Source organism: Moschus berezovskii, chromosome 3 (assembly GCF_049115385.1).
Source record: "Moschus berezovskii isolate FMDL1 chromosome 3, NW_MosBer_1.0, whole genome shotgun sequence".
Classification (NCBI taxonomy): Eukaryota; Metazoa; Chordata; class Mammalia; order Artiodactyla; family Moschidae; genus Moschus; species Moschus berezovskii.
Window position 1 is genome coordinate 116,997,243 of NC_142462.1, and position 13,458 is coordinate 117,010,700.

Sequence of the window (13,458 nt, forward strand, 5' to 3'; positions counted from 1 at the left end):
GACAGTTATTTTGAAGCCTTGTAGCTTCAGTGTCTGTTGTATGTCTGAGACCTCTTCTATTGGCTCTTTTATCTCTCAGTTATTGATAAATTTTTCCTGCTTTTTTATATTTGGAATAATAAATTACAAAGATCATAGATATTTTATCATATATTAAGGTCTGACAGAATGTGGTCCACTGGAGAAGGGAATGGCAAACCACTTCAGTATACTTGCCTTGAGAACCCCATGAACAATATCAAAAGGCAAAATGATAGGATACTGAATGAGGAATTCCCCAGGTCGGTAGGTGCCCAGTATGCTACTGGAGATCAGGAGAAATAACTCCAGAAAGAATGAAGGGATGGAGCCAAAGCGAAAAAAATACCCAGTTGTGGATGTGACTGGTGATAGAAGCAAGGTCTGATGCAGTAAAGAGCAATATTGCATAGGAACCTGGAATGTTAGGTCCAGGAATCAAGGCAAATTGGAAGAGGTCAAACAGGAGATGACAAGAGTGAACGTAGACATTCTAGGAATTAGTGAACTAAAATGGACTGGAATGGGTGAATTTAACTCAGATGACCATTATATCTACTACTGTGGGCAGGATTTGCAGAGTACATCATGAGGAACGCTGGGCTGGAAGAAGCACAAGCTGGAATCAAGATTGCTGGGAGAAATATCAATAACCTCAGATATGCAGATGACACAACCCTTATGGCAGAAAGTGAAGAGGAACTCAAAAGCCTCTTGATGAAAGTGAAAGAGGAGAGTGAAAAGCTTGGCTTGAAGCTCAACATTCAGAAAACAAAGATCATGGCATCTGGTCCCATCACTTCATGGGAAATAGATGGAAAAACAGTGGAAACAGTGTCAGACTTTGTTTTTTTGGGCTCCAAAATCACTGCAGATGCTGATTGCAGCCATGAAATTAAAAGACGCTTGCTCCTTGGAAGGAAAGTTATGACCAACCTTGATAGTATATTAAAAAGCAGAGACATTACTTTGCCAACCAAGGTCCGTCTAGTCAAGGCAATGGTTTCTCCCGTGGTCATGTATGGATGTGAGAGTTGGACTGTGAAGAAAGCTGATCGCCGAAGAATCGGTGCTTTTGAACTGTGGTGTTGGAGAAGACTCTTGAGAGTCCCTTATACTGCAAGGAGATTCAACCAGTCCATTCTAAAGGAGATCAATCCTGGATGTTCATTGGAGGGACTGATGCTAAAGCTGAAACTGCAATACTTTGGCCACCTCATGCGACGAGTTGACTCACTGGAAAAGACTGATGCTGGGAAAGGTTGGGGGCGGGAGGAGAAGGGGACGACGGAGAATGAGATGGCTGGATGGCATCACCGACTCTCTGGACATGAGTTTGAGTGAACTCCAGGAGTTGGTGATGGACAGGGAGGCCTGGCGTGCTGTGATTCATGGGGTCGCGGAGAGTCGGACACGACTGAGCGACTGAACTGAACTGAACTGAACTGTGGGCAGGAATCCCTTAGAAGAAATGGAGTAGCCATCATGGTCAACAAGAGTCCGAAATGCAGTACTTGGATGCAATCTTAAAAACGACAGAATGGTTTCTGTTCGTTTCCAAGGCAAACCATTCAATATTACAGTAATCCAAGCCTATACTCCAACCAGTAATGCTAAAGAAGCCAAAGTTGAACGGTTTTATGAAGACCTACAAGACCTTTTAGAACTAACACCCAAGAAAGATGTCCTTTTCATTATAGGGGACTGGAATGCAAAAGTAGGAAGTCAAGAAACACCTGGAGTAACAGGCAAATTTGGCCTTGGAGCACGAAATGAAACAGGGCAAAGGCTAATAGAGTTCTGTAAAGAGAATGCACTGGTCATAGCAAACACCCTCTTCCAACAACACAAGAGAAGACTCTACACATGGACATCACCAGATGGTCAACACCGAACTCAGATTGATTATATTCTTTGCAGCCAATGATGGAGAAGCTCTATACAGTCAGCAAAAACAAGACCAGGAGCTGACTGTGGCTCAGATCATGAACTCCTTATTGCCAAATTCAGACTTAAATTGAAGAAAGTAGGGAAAACCACTAGACCATTCAGATATGACCTAAATCAAATCCCTTATGATTATACAGTGGAAGTGAGAAATAGATTTAGGGACTAGATCTGATAGATAGAGTGCCTGATGAACTCTGGACGGAGGTTCGTGACATTGCACAGGAGACAGGGACCAAGACCATCCCCATGGAAAAGAAATGCAAAAAGCAAAATGGCTGTCTGAGGAGGCCTTACAAATAGCTGTGAAAAGAAGAGAGGCAAAAAGCAAAGGAGAAAAGGAAAGATATAAGCATCTGAATGCAGAGTTCCAAAGAATAGCAAGGAGAGATAAGAAAGCCTTCCTCAGCGATCAATGCAAAGAAATAGAGGAAAACAACAGAATAGGAAAAACAAGAGATCTTTTCAAGAAAATTAGAGATATCAAGGGAACATTTCATGCAAAGATGGGCTCGATAAAGGACAGAAATGGTATGGACCTAACAGAAGCAGAAGATATTAAGAAGAGGTGGCAAGAATACACAGAAGAACTGTACAAAAAAGATCTTCACAACCAAGATAATCACAATGGCGTGATCACTCACCTGGAACCAGACCTCTTGGAATGTGAAGTCAAGTGGGCCTTAGAGAGCATCACTACGAACAAAGCTAGTGGAGGTGATGGAATTCCAACTGAGCTATTTCAAATCCTGAGAAATGATGTTGTGAAAGTGCTGCACTCAATATGCCAGCAAATTTGGAAAACTCAACAGTGGTCACAGGACTGGAAAAGGTCAGTCTTCATTCCAATCCCAAAGAAAGGCAATGCCAAAGAATGCTCAAACTACCACCCAATTGCACTCATCTCACACGCTAGTAAAGTCATGCTCAAAATTCTCCAAGCCAAGCTTCAGCAGTATGTGAACCATAAACTTCCAGATTTTCAAGCAGGTTTTAGAAAAGGCAGAGGCACCAGAGATCAAATTGCCAACATCCGCTGGACCATGGAGAAAGCAAGAGAGTTTCAGAAAAACATCTATTTCTGCTTCATTGACTATGCCAAAGCCTTTGACTGTGTCGATCACAATAAACTGTGGAACATTCTGAAAGAGATGGGAATCCCAGACCACCTGACCTGCCTCTTGAGAAACCTGTATGCAGGTCAGGAAGCAACAGTTAGAACTGGACATGGAACAACAGACTGGTTCCAAATAGGAAAAGGTGTACGTCAAGGTTGTATATTGTCACCCTGCTTATTTAACTTCTATGCAGAGTACATCATAAGAAACGCTGGACTGGAAGAAGCACAAGCTGGAATCAAGATTGCTGGGAGAAATATCAATAACCTCAGATATGCAGATGACACCACCCTTATGGCAGAAAGTGAAGGGGAACTCAAAAGCCTCTTGATGAAAGTGAAAGAGGAGAGTGAAAAGGTTGGCTTGAAGCTCAACATTCAGAAAACAAAGATCATGGCATCTGGTCCCATCACTTCATGGGAAATAGATGGAAAAACAGTGGAAACAGTGTCAGACTTTATTTTTGGGGGCTCCAAAATCACTGCAGATGCTGATTGCAGCCATGAAATTAAAAGACGCTTACTCCTTGGAAGGAACGTTATGACCAACCTAGATAGCATATTAAAAAGCAGAGACATTACTTTGCCAACCAAGGTCCGTCTAGTCAAGGCTATGGTTTTTCCTGTGGCCATGTATGGATGTGAGAGTTGGACTGTGAAAAAGCTGATCGCCGAAGAATTGATGCTTTTGAGCTGTGGTGCTGAAGAAGACTCTTGAGAGTCCCTTGGACTGCAAGGAGATCCAACCAGTCCATTCTAAAGGAGATCAATCCTGGGTGTTCCTTGGAAGGACTGATGCTGAAGCTTAAACTCCAATACTTTGGCCACCTCATGCGTCAAGTTGACTCACTGGAAAAGAGTCTGATGCTAGGAAGAATTGGGGGTGGGAGGAGAAGGGGATGACAGAGAATGAGATGGCTGGATGTCATCACCGACTCGATGGACATGAGTTTGAGTGAACTCCGGGAGTTGGTGATAGACAGGGAGGCCTGGCGTGCTGTGATTCATGGGGTCGCAAAGAGTCGGACACGACTGAGTGACTGAACTGAACTGAACTGAAGGTTAATGAGGCTTTGCTTTTCCCCTTTAAAGGCAATTAAACTTGTTGAAGATCATATTGTTCTTTTAGGTCTTGGTTTTAGATTTGTTCCATTCCATTCTGTCGCTCAGTCGTGTCCGACTCTATATGACCCCGTGGACTGTAGCCTACCAGGCTTCTCCGTCCATGGGATTCTCCAGGCAAGAATACTGGAGTGGGTTACCATTTCCTTCTCCAGGGGATCTTCCCAACCCACTGATCGAACCCGGGTCTGTGTATTTCAGTTACATTTTTGTAAGTTGGGACTTGGGTAATGCCCAAGAAAACATCTCACACATATTTTTGGGAAATCCTCTTCTACTATACTTTCTTTCTATAATCTCATCCCCTAAATCCTCTCTTTTTTATTTGCCAATAACTCCAATCTCTATTGGAAATTTCGGTTCATTTTCTTGAGCACTGTTTGGAAAATACCTGTTGGAAGATAAGTCTATGTGAAAGTGAGGTTTACTTGTACTTCCCTTTAAACAAGTTTTATAGCCTTGTCCTACCTATCTACTTGTAACATACACTCATTCAAAGCCTAAACTCTTCTGATTCCGTTAACAACTTGACCTTTCTCAACAAATCATTAAGAGTTGTTGGAAAATCCTGTCTCCTGAAAATGATGTTGAATCTTTAACCATCAGTACCTCAGAATGTGGCTGTATTTAAGATTGCACATTTAAAAGGTCAGTAAGTTAAAATAAGGTCATTAGATTAGGCACAATATGATTTGACTGAACTCCTCGTAGAAGAGGTGATCAGGACACAGACACATACAGAAGGAAAACCAGGTAAAGGCACAATGAAAAGACTGCCATCTACAAGCCCAAGAGAGGCTTTAGAAGGAACCAATGCATTAAATCCTTTATCCTGGATGTCTAGCTACTAGGACAGTAAGAAAGTATATTTCATTTGTTGAAGCCATGGAGTCTGTGGTAGTTTGATATATATCCCCAAGAAAACTGACACTTTAATTTAGAGTTATGAGAAATAATCAAATAAATGTCAGTCAACGAAGTGCCAAGCAATGCCATATGGAAGTCAGTTATCAAATAAATTGTTTACAAATATATTGGAAGAGTCTCCACCATGAACTATAATTTTTTTAAGTTTGAAAACAGACTTCTTTTTCTTAATTATAAGTCTTCAAAATGAGGTCTTCTAGAAAATTAGATCATCATTTGCATAAGACACAAACAATTCCAGTTTAGCTCTAAGTCACAATAATAATATCTAAATTCCTTATTAAGTTGCCCATGCCTGCATTTCTCTGAGATCGTCTCAAAGGAGCGCATAATCAAATTTTACTGAAAATTAATTAAAATCACAGGGAAATAAATACCATTTTGTGGACAAAGTGTGTGTATGTGTGTGTGTGTGTGTATTCTTCAATCCACAAGCCAAGATAGGAATGAGAGACTGATTCAGAAAAGCAAAAAGGCATCTCCTGTGTGCTAATCTTCCTCAGTTTGTCATAAACACTGACCGTGGAACAGTGCTGTGCAATTTGGCCTGAAATGGAAGAAGTCATGAGACCACATAACCTACTTCTCAGGCTCCTAGACAGGCAGGAGTTGGTCATATGAAAATCTATAAAAGGCTCTTGAAATTAATCTAAGTTCATGTATTTTGAAGACCAGTTATGTTATCTCTGCATAGACAGAAAATATACATTTTGTTTAAAAAAAAAAAAGGTACTGGTCAGTAGGAATAAATGAGTAAAGACTTCTAAAAATTCTCTACTCCAGAAAAGCCCACTGGACACTGACAAAATTTTTCAAAATTATCTTTTTCAAAACACAGAGTTGAAAGCTTGCAAAAATCTCAGTGTTCATCCAGGAAAAACCACTGATGTTGTTAAGAACAGTGAGGTCTGCAGGATTTTAACTTATCCTGCTGTTATCACCATCATTCCAGCTCTGTGGTACCCTGGAAAGCAAACAGCCCTGCAACCAGGGTGAGAACCAGCATCCTTACAGCCTCTGGAAGGGGTAGCCAAGATTGAAGCATCAAAAAACATTAAGATTTGATCCTGAGCAGACCACAGATCTGGTACTCAAATGCTAATAAAATTTTTGTAATCATGACTAAATTTTATTGTCACCATCTGAGACTAGAATGATCATTCTATATATATAGATCTTATATATATATATATATAAGAGAGAATAATGCATGAGAGAAAAGCTGATAGTGGCTTTAGGGCATTGGGATTCCTCTACAAGACAGGAAGTCAAAGGACCTGCTGATTCACTGTAACGTGCAGAAAGCATTTATTCTGGACCACTGCATTTTGGGAAGAGGATTGGCTTTCACTATTAATTTATGTGCTATCGGCAAAAGAAATGTGTTGAAATCCCTGGGGGTCACAAGGTCCTATACAAAATGAATAGATACAAAGAATAAACTCTGAAGAACACCAGCATTATTAGATCTGAGGAAGGAAATGAGGACTGAGCAAGGACACTGAGAAGGAGCAATAAGGAAAATAGAAAGACCACTGAGGAGCACAGTGTCATGTTAGTAGGGCGAAGAAAACTTTCAAGGAGAGAGAGGAATCAACAGTGTCAAAAGCCTGGCAGGACGAGTCAGATGACAACTGAGAACTGATCAGTGGATCTAGAAAATACATCGTTGGTATATTTGAAATAAATCCAGTATTCTTTCTGAGTAGACAAGATAGGGAAAACTTTAGAGACAGAAATTCCTGGAGAGAAACTCTTCAGTAGGCAAGAGAGGTGGGATTCAGGGCATGAGTTGCAGACTGGCAATGGTTAGTGGGGAAACTCTTTAACTTCATAGGAAGAGCAGATAAATTGAGATAAATGGACAAATTCAGTAACTCAATTAGTGTGTCAGTACTGTACAAATTGCCATCTGATTGCTTCCATGTCAATAGCTGAGACAATGTGTGGAAGGGTTTATGGAAGGTTTAAAGAAAGAGAAAATTAAAAAATCACTTGAGAGACGGCTAGGGAAATATAGTATGATTTCTGGGAACCTCAAAATGTTTTGTCCACCTAATGTGAAGAGCCGACTTCCTGGAAATTCAGACCCTGATACTAGGAAGGATTGAGGGCATGAGGAGAAGGAGATGACAGAGGATGAGATGGTTGGATGGCATCATTGACTCAATCATGAGTCTGAGCAAATTCTGGGAGATGGTGAAGGACAGGGAAGCCTGGTGTGCTGCAGTCCGTGGGGTCACAAAGATCCGGACGTGACTGAGCTACTGAATGACAACACGGGCTAAAGTGACCTGTACAGTCGTGATTGTAAGCTACCTGAGACATCAAGTTTGGGTGTTTTCCTGTGGATCTGTGGGTGCAGGCAAAGCCGTCCATTGTCTAAATTCAGTGCTTACAATACGGAGATCACAATGATCTCTCTAAATATAGGATATACCTTTAAGGGAATTTTTTTTTAAATGAGACAAATACTGAAGAAGTAACTTAAATCAGGAAAGCATTTAGGCAATAGGATTCAGTCTACATGAGCTTCCAAGTAATGATTAACCTCTGCAATGAAAAATTTGGTTATTAGTACACATTAGCACTTTTCAGCAGGCAGAGATCATTCATTCCATTAGAAGGATACAGCCCTTTGAGGGGCTGCACTAACAAGCTCCATGGGGAATGCATTTATTAAATCATGAAATTTTTCAAAAGTAGGATATGAAGACAGGAGCAATTTCAAGATTAAGTACATGATACTTTCATATCCTTGGGGATTGTGCTCTGGGACTTAATCAATAAATTATGACTTACATGTAAAATTTTTATACCAGACCCTCTTGAGTAAAGACATCTTTGCCAGTCTTTCTGAGTTCTTTCTTCTAGGCATAAGCAGGAACCTATACCGTGTGTGTACATGCACACAGACACACACACACACACAGACACACACACGGATAATAAAGCTGGAGGCCAAGAGGGGAGGGAAAAGTTTTGCACTGCTTTGTAGGAAAGATGGAGAATGGTGAAAAGACACCTAATAATTTGTTCCCTGGGCCTCACAGGAATGTCTCTGGGGAACAGACTTGTTTTAAGTGATCAGACCCTAAAATCCTCACATATAGAGACTCCTGAATCCTGTCCTTCTGTCGGGACGGAAAAGGTGTCTGGGACTCATCATCCACTGCACTGGCTCCAGGGAGCAGGTGACTCAGCTCCAGCTATTCCCCATCTCTGTGAGTTTTCCTCTACATTCAAGCCCAATTTGAGAAAAATACCAGAAGTGTACCAAACCCCCTCTTGGAACCAACTGTTATTTTTATACTGGTCAATTTTTTTTTTTTAACAGAAGAGCAACACAGAAGGCTGGCAGAAATCATCAGGTTTAGGAAGAAGAAAAAGCCACCTTTGTGAAGACCCTTTCTCTGAGTAACATCTGATACTCATTCTATCTAAACATAGGTTTCTTGTTCCTAGTCAGAACCCTCCTGCCCCAGCCCCATTTATGGGAAGAGTCTGGTGAAACTCAGTGTCCCTGAGTCGTGGTATTAAACTGAAAGAGCATCTAAAGCTGATGCCTCGCCCTACAACTGATGAAGCCGAGGTACTGTCCAATTTGTCCTTCACTGACTTTCGTTTCTTCCTCAGCTGAGGACCATCCTCTTCTCCTGCACCCAGGAGATGTCCTCCTGCCTGGGAAATGAGGAACATTAACGTCATTTTCTTTGCTGCCCAGTAGGGTGGAGAAGGAAATGGCAACCCACTCCAGTGTTCTTGCCTGGAGAATCCCAGGGACGGGGGAGCCTGGTGGGCTTCCATCTGTGGGGTCGCACAGAGTCGGACAGGACTGAAGCGACTTAGCAGTAGCAGCAGGGAGGTGTTCGGAGAAGGCGATGACACCCTATTCCAGTACTCTTGCCTGGAAAATCCCATGGATGGAGGAACCTGGTGGGCTGCAGTCCATGGGGTAGCAAAGAGTCAGACACGACTGAGCAACTTCACTTTCACTTTTCACTTTCATGCATTGGAGAAGGAAATGGCAACCCACTCCAGTGTTCTTGCCTGGAGAATCCCAGGGACCGGGGAACCTGGTGGGCTACCGCCTATGGGGTGGCACAGAGTCGGACACGACTGAAGTGACGCAGCAGCAGCAGCAGCAGCAGGGAGGTGTTAATAAGTGGCTGGGGGAAATTCTCTAGATACTTGATAAAGATCCCTTTATTATTTATTTTAGAGCAAGGAATCCAGTACACGTACCAATTTAGTGTGTCTTGGTTTGCTGTCCAGGTTTACTCTCCAGGGATTATTGTCCTCATCTGGGGATAGACCTTTGTCATCTCCTGGAGTGGGATAACATGACTACCATTGTCACTGATCAAATCTGGGGGAAAAGTTCTAGCTGGTAAAAATGTAAAATGCCCCTACTATAAAAGCAACTTCTCTATTTGACGTGTTTGTCAATGGCAATTTTTCAGTGAATACTGTCTCTTTTATTCTCTTTACATTTATTTAAGTCAATCTTTAAAAACAGTACAATAAATGAAAATACATCATTCTTGAATTTTACCAAATGCAAAAATAAAAGAGAATCTTGTCCCTGTTGTAATGTTACAGTGAGGCATAGGATTCCTACTACCTTCCTCTACACTGCAGCAATTTGGTTATTTTCACACATATTTCAGCATTTTAATCTTAGAATTCAAGTTACAATTCATGAGGCTAACAGAGCTTTATTCATATTCATCTGTCTTCTGCTGTTTAAAAGCAGCGAATGGATGGTTTGCTAACAGGAAGCTACTGGAGAGGGATTCTCAGTGGCCCTGACCTAAGTTTATAAGCTGTCAGAGTCTACCGAGTGAGTATGAGGTGTGAGAGCAAAGGATTTCACTTCTTTTAAAAAAAATTTTATTTTATATTGGAGTATACCCGGTTAACAATGTAGTGTTACTTTCAGATGGACAGCAAAGGAACTCAGCCATGCATGCAACAGGTTAGGGAAAGCAGTGATTGGTCTCTGTAGACACCAGGTAGGATGGGAAAAGTTTTAAGACTAATGAATATAAAGATACAGCCCCATAATTTTCATCATGTAATATATTTATTAATGTTCCTTATCATTTTCTTACTAAATAAATATTTATACGTATATATTAAAATTAATTCGAATTTTAAAATATATTTACTGAGTTTCCTTTATGGCATTAGTGGGTGAGTGCTTATCACCCAGTCATGTCCAACTCTTTGTGACACCGTGGACCATAGCCTGCCAGGCTCCTCAGTCTGTGGAATTATCCAGTCAAGAATACTGGAGTGGGTAGCTATTCCCTTCTCCAGGGGATCTTCCTGACTCAGGGCTCGAACCTGGGTGTCCTACATTCCAGGTGGATTCTTTCCCATCTAGCCACCAGGGAAGCCCTTCTGTAAGACATGTTGTTGTCATTCAGTTGCTCAGTAATGTCTGATGCTTTGCAAACCTATGGACTGCATCACACCAGGCTTTTCTGTTCTTCACTAACTTCCAGAATTTTCTCAAACTCATGTCCATTGACATGGTAATCCTATCCAACCATCTCATCCTCTGTTGCCCTCTTCTCCTCCTGCCCTCCATCTTTCCCAGTATTAGGGTCTTTTCCAATAAGTTGGCTCTTCACATCAGGTGGCCAAAGTATTGGAGTTTCAGCTTTAGCATCAGTCCTTCCAGTGAATATTCAGGACTGACTTCCTTTAGGATGAACTGGTTGGATCTCCTTGCTGTCCAAGGAACTCTCAAGAGTCTTCTCCGGCACCAGTTTGAAAGCATCAGTTCTTCGGTGCTCAGCGTTCTTTATGGTCCAACTCTCACATTCATACATGACTGCTGGAAAAACCATAGCTTTGACTATACAGACCTTTGTTAACAAAGTTATGTGTCTGCTTTTTAATATGCTGCCTGGGTTTGTCGGAGAAGGCAATGGCACTCCACTCCAGTACTCTTTTGCCTGGAAAATCCCATGGATGGAGGAGCCTGGCAGGCTTCAGTCCATGGTCTCGCTAAGAGTCGGACGCGTCTGAGCGACTTCACTTTCACTTTTCACTTTCGTGCATTGGAGAAGGAAATGGCGACCCACTCCAGTGTTCTTGCCTGGAGAATCCCAGGGACAGGGGAGCCTGGTGGGCTGCCGTCTATGGGGTTGCACAGAGTCGGACATGACTGAAGTGACTTAGCAGCAGAAGCAGCTGTGTTTGTCATAGCTTTTCTTTCAAGGAACAAGTGTCTTTTAATTTCATGGCTGCAGTCACCATCCATAGTGATTTTAGAGCCTAAGAAATGAAATCTGCCATGGTTTCCATTTTTTCCCCATCTATTTGCCATAAAGTGATGGGACAGGATGCCATGATCTTGGTTTTTTGAATATTGATTCTTAAGCCAGCTTTTTTACTTTCTTTTTTCACCTTTATCAAGAAACTCTTTAGTTTCTCTTCATTTTCTGCCATTAGGGTGGCATGGTGGCACTAGTGGTGAAGAATCTGCCTGCCAGTGCAGGAGACCTAAGAGATGCAGATTTGACCCCTGGGTCGGAAAGATCCCCTGGAGAGGAAGTGGCAACCCACTCCAGTATTCCTGTCTGAGAATCCCATGGACAGAAGAGTCTGGCAGGCTACAGTGCATAGGGTCACAGAAATGGATATAACTGATGCAGCTTAGCAAACACACATCTGCATATCTGAGGTTGTTGATGTTTCTCCTGGAAACCTTGGTTCCAGCTTGTGATTCATCTAGCCTGGCATTTCGTATGCCTGGATTATAGAATAAAGGTTAGAAAGATAGACTCTTTGAGAGGTATATCTAAAGATAATATGAGATAACGAGGAGCTTTCTGCAGATATGATGAAGAAAGACAGGCGTTTGAGAGCACAAGTCTGAAAGTCAAAGAGTCAGGCAGTGTTGTCTGGGTATTATTGGTGACAGGAAAAACTGCTGGAGATTTCATTTATATGTCAACTTGTGAATTGTATAGAAGGCCAATTCTACGTTAAACTTAGTTCAGTTCAGTTGCTCAGTCATGTCCAACTCATTGTGACCTCATGGACTACAGCACGCCAGGCATCCCTGTCCATCACCAACTCCCAGAGCCTACTCAAACTCATGTCCATCGTGTTGGTGATGGGATCCAACCATCTCATCCTGTCGTCCCCTTCTCCCACCTTCAGTCTTCCTCAACATCAGGGTCTTTTCCAATGAGTCGGTTCTTCTCATCAGGTGGCCAAAGCATTGGAGTTTCAGCTTCAGCATCAGTCCTTCCAATGAATATTCAGGACTGATTTCCTTTAGGATGGACTGGTTGGATCTCCTTGCAGTCCAAGGGACTTTCAAGAGTCTTCTCCAACACCACAGTTCAAAAGCATCAATTCTTTGGCACTCAGCTTTCTTTACAGTCCAACTCTCACATCCATACATGAATACTGGAAAAACCAAAGCTTTGACTATAACAGACCTTTGTTGGTAAAGCAATGTCTCTCCTTTTTAATATGCTGTCTAGGTTGGTCATAACTTTTCTACCAAGGAGCAAGCGTCTTTTAATTTCATGGCTGCTCTCACCATCTGCAGTGATTTTGGAGCCCAAAATCATAGTCTCTCACTGTTTCCATTGTTTCCCCATCTATTAGCCATGAAGTGATGGAACCGGATGCTACGATCTTAGTTTTTTTAATATTGAGTTGTAAGCCAACTTTTCCACTCTCCTCTTTCACTTTCATCAAGAGACTTTTTAGTTCTTTTCACTTTCTCCCATAAGGGTGTTGTCATCTGTGTATCTGAGGTTACTGATATTTCTCCCAGAAATCTTGATTCCAGCTTGTGCTTCCTCCAGCCTGGCATTTTGCATGATGTACATTGCATATAAGTTAAACAAGCAGGGTGACAATATACAGCCTTGGCACACTCTTTTCCCACTTTGGAACCAGTCTGTTGTTTCGTGCCCAGTTCTAACTGGTGCTTCTTGACCTGCATACAGATTTCTCAGGAGGCAGACCAGGTGGTTCTTGTGTTCCCATCTCTTTCAAAATTTTCCACAGTTTGTTGTAATCCACACACTCAGAAGTTTTGGCATAGTCAATAAAGCAGAAATGGATGTTTTTCTGGAACTCTCTTGCTTTTTTGATGATCCAGCGGACATTGGCAATTTGATCTCTGGTTCCTCTGCCTTTTCTAAATCTAGCTTGAACTCTGGAAGTTCACGGTTCATGTACTATTGAAGCCTGGCTTGGAGAATTTTGAGCATTACTTTGCTAGCATGTGAGATGAGTGCAACAGTGCAGTAGTTTGAGCATTCTTTGGCATTGCCTTTCTTCGGGAGTGG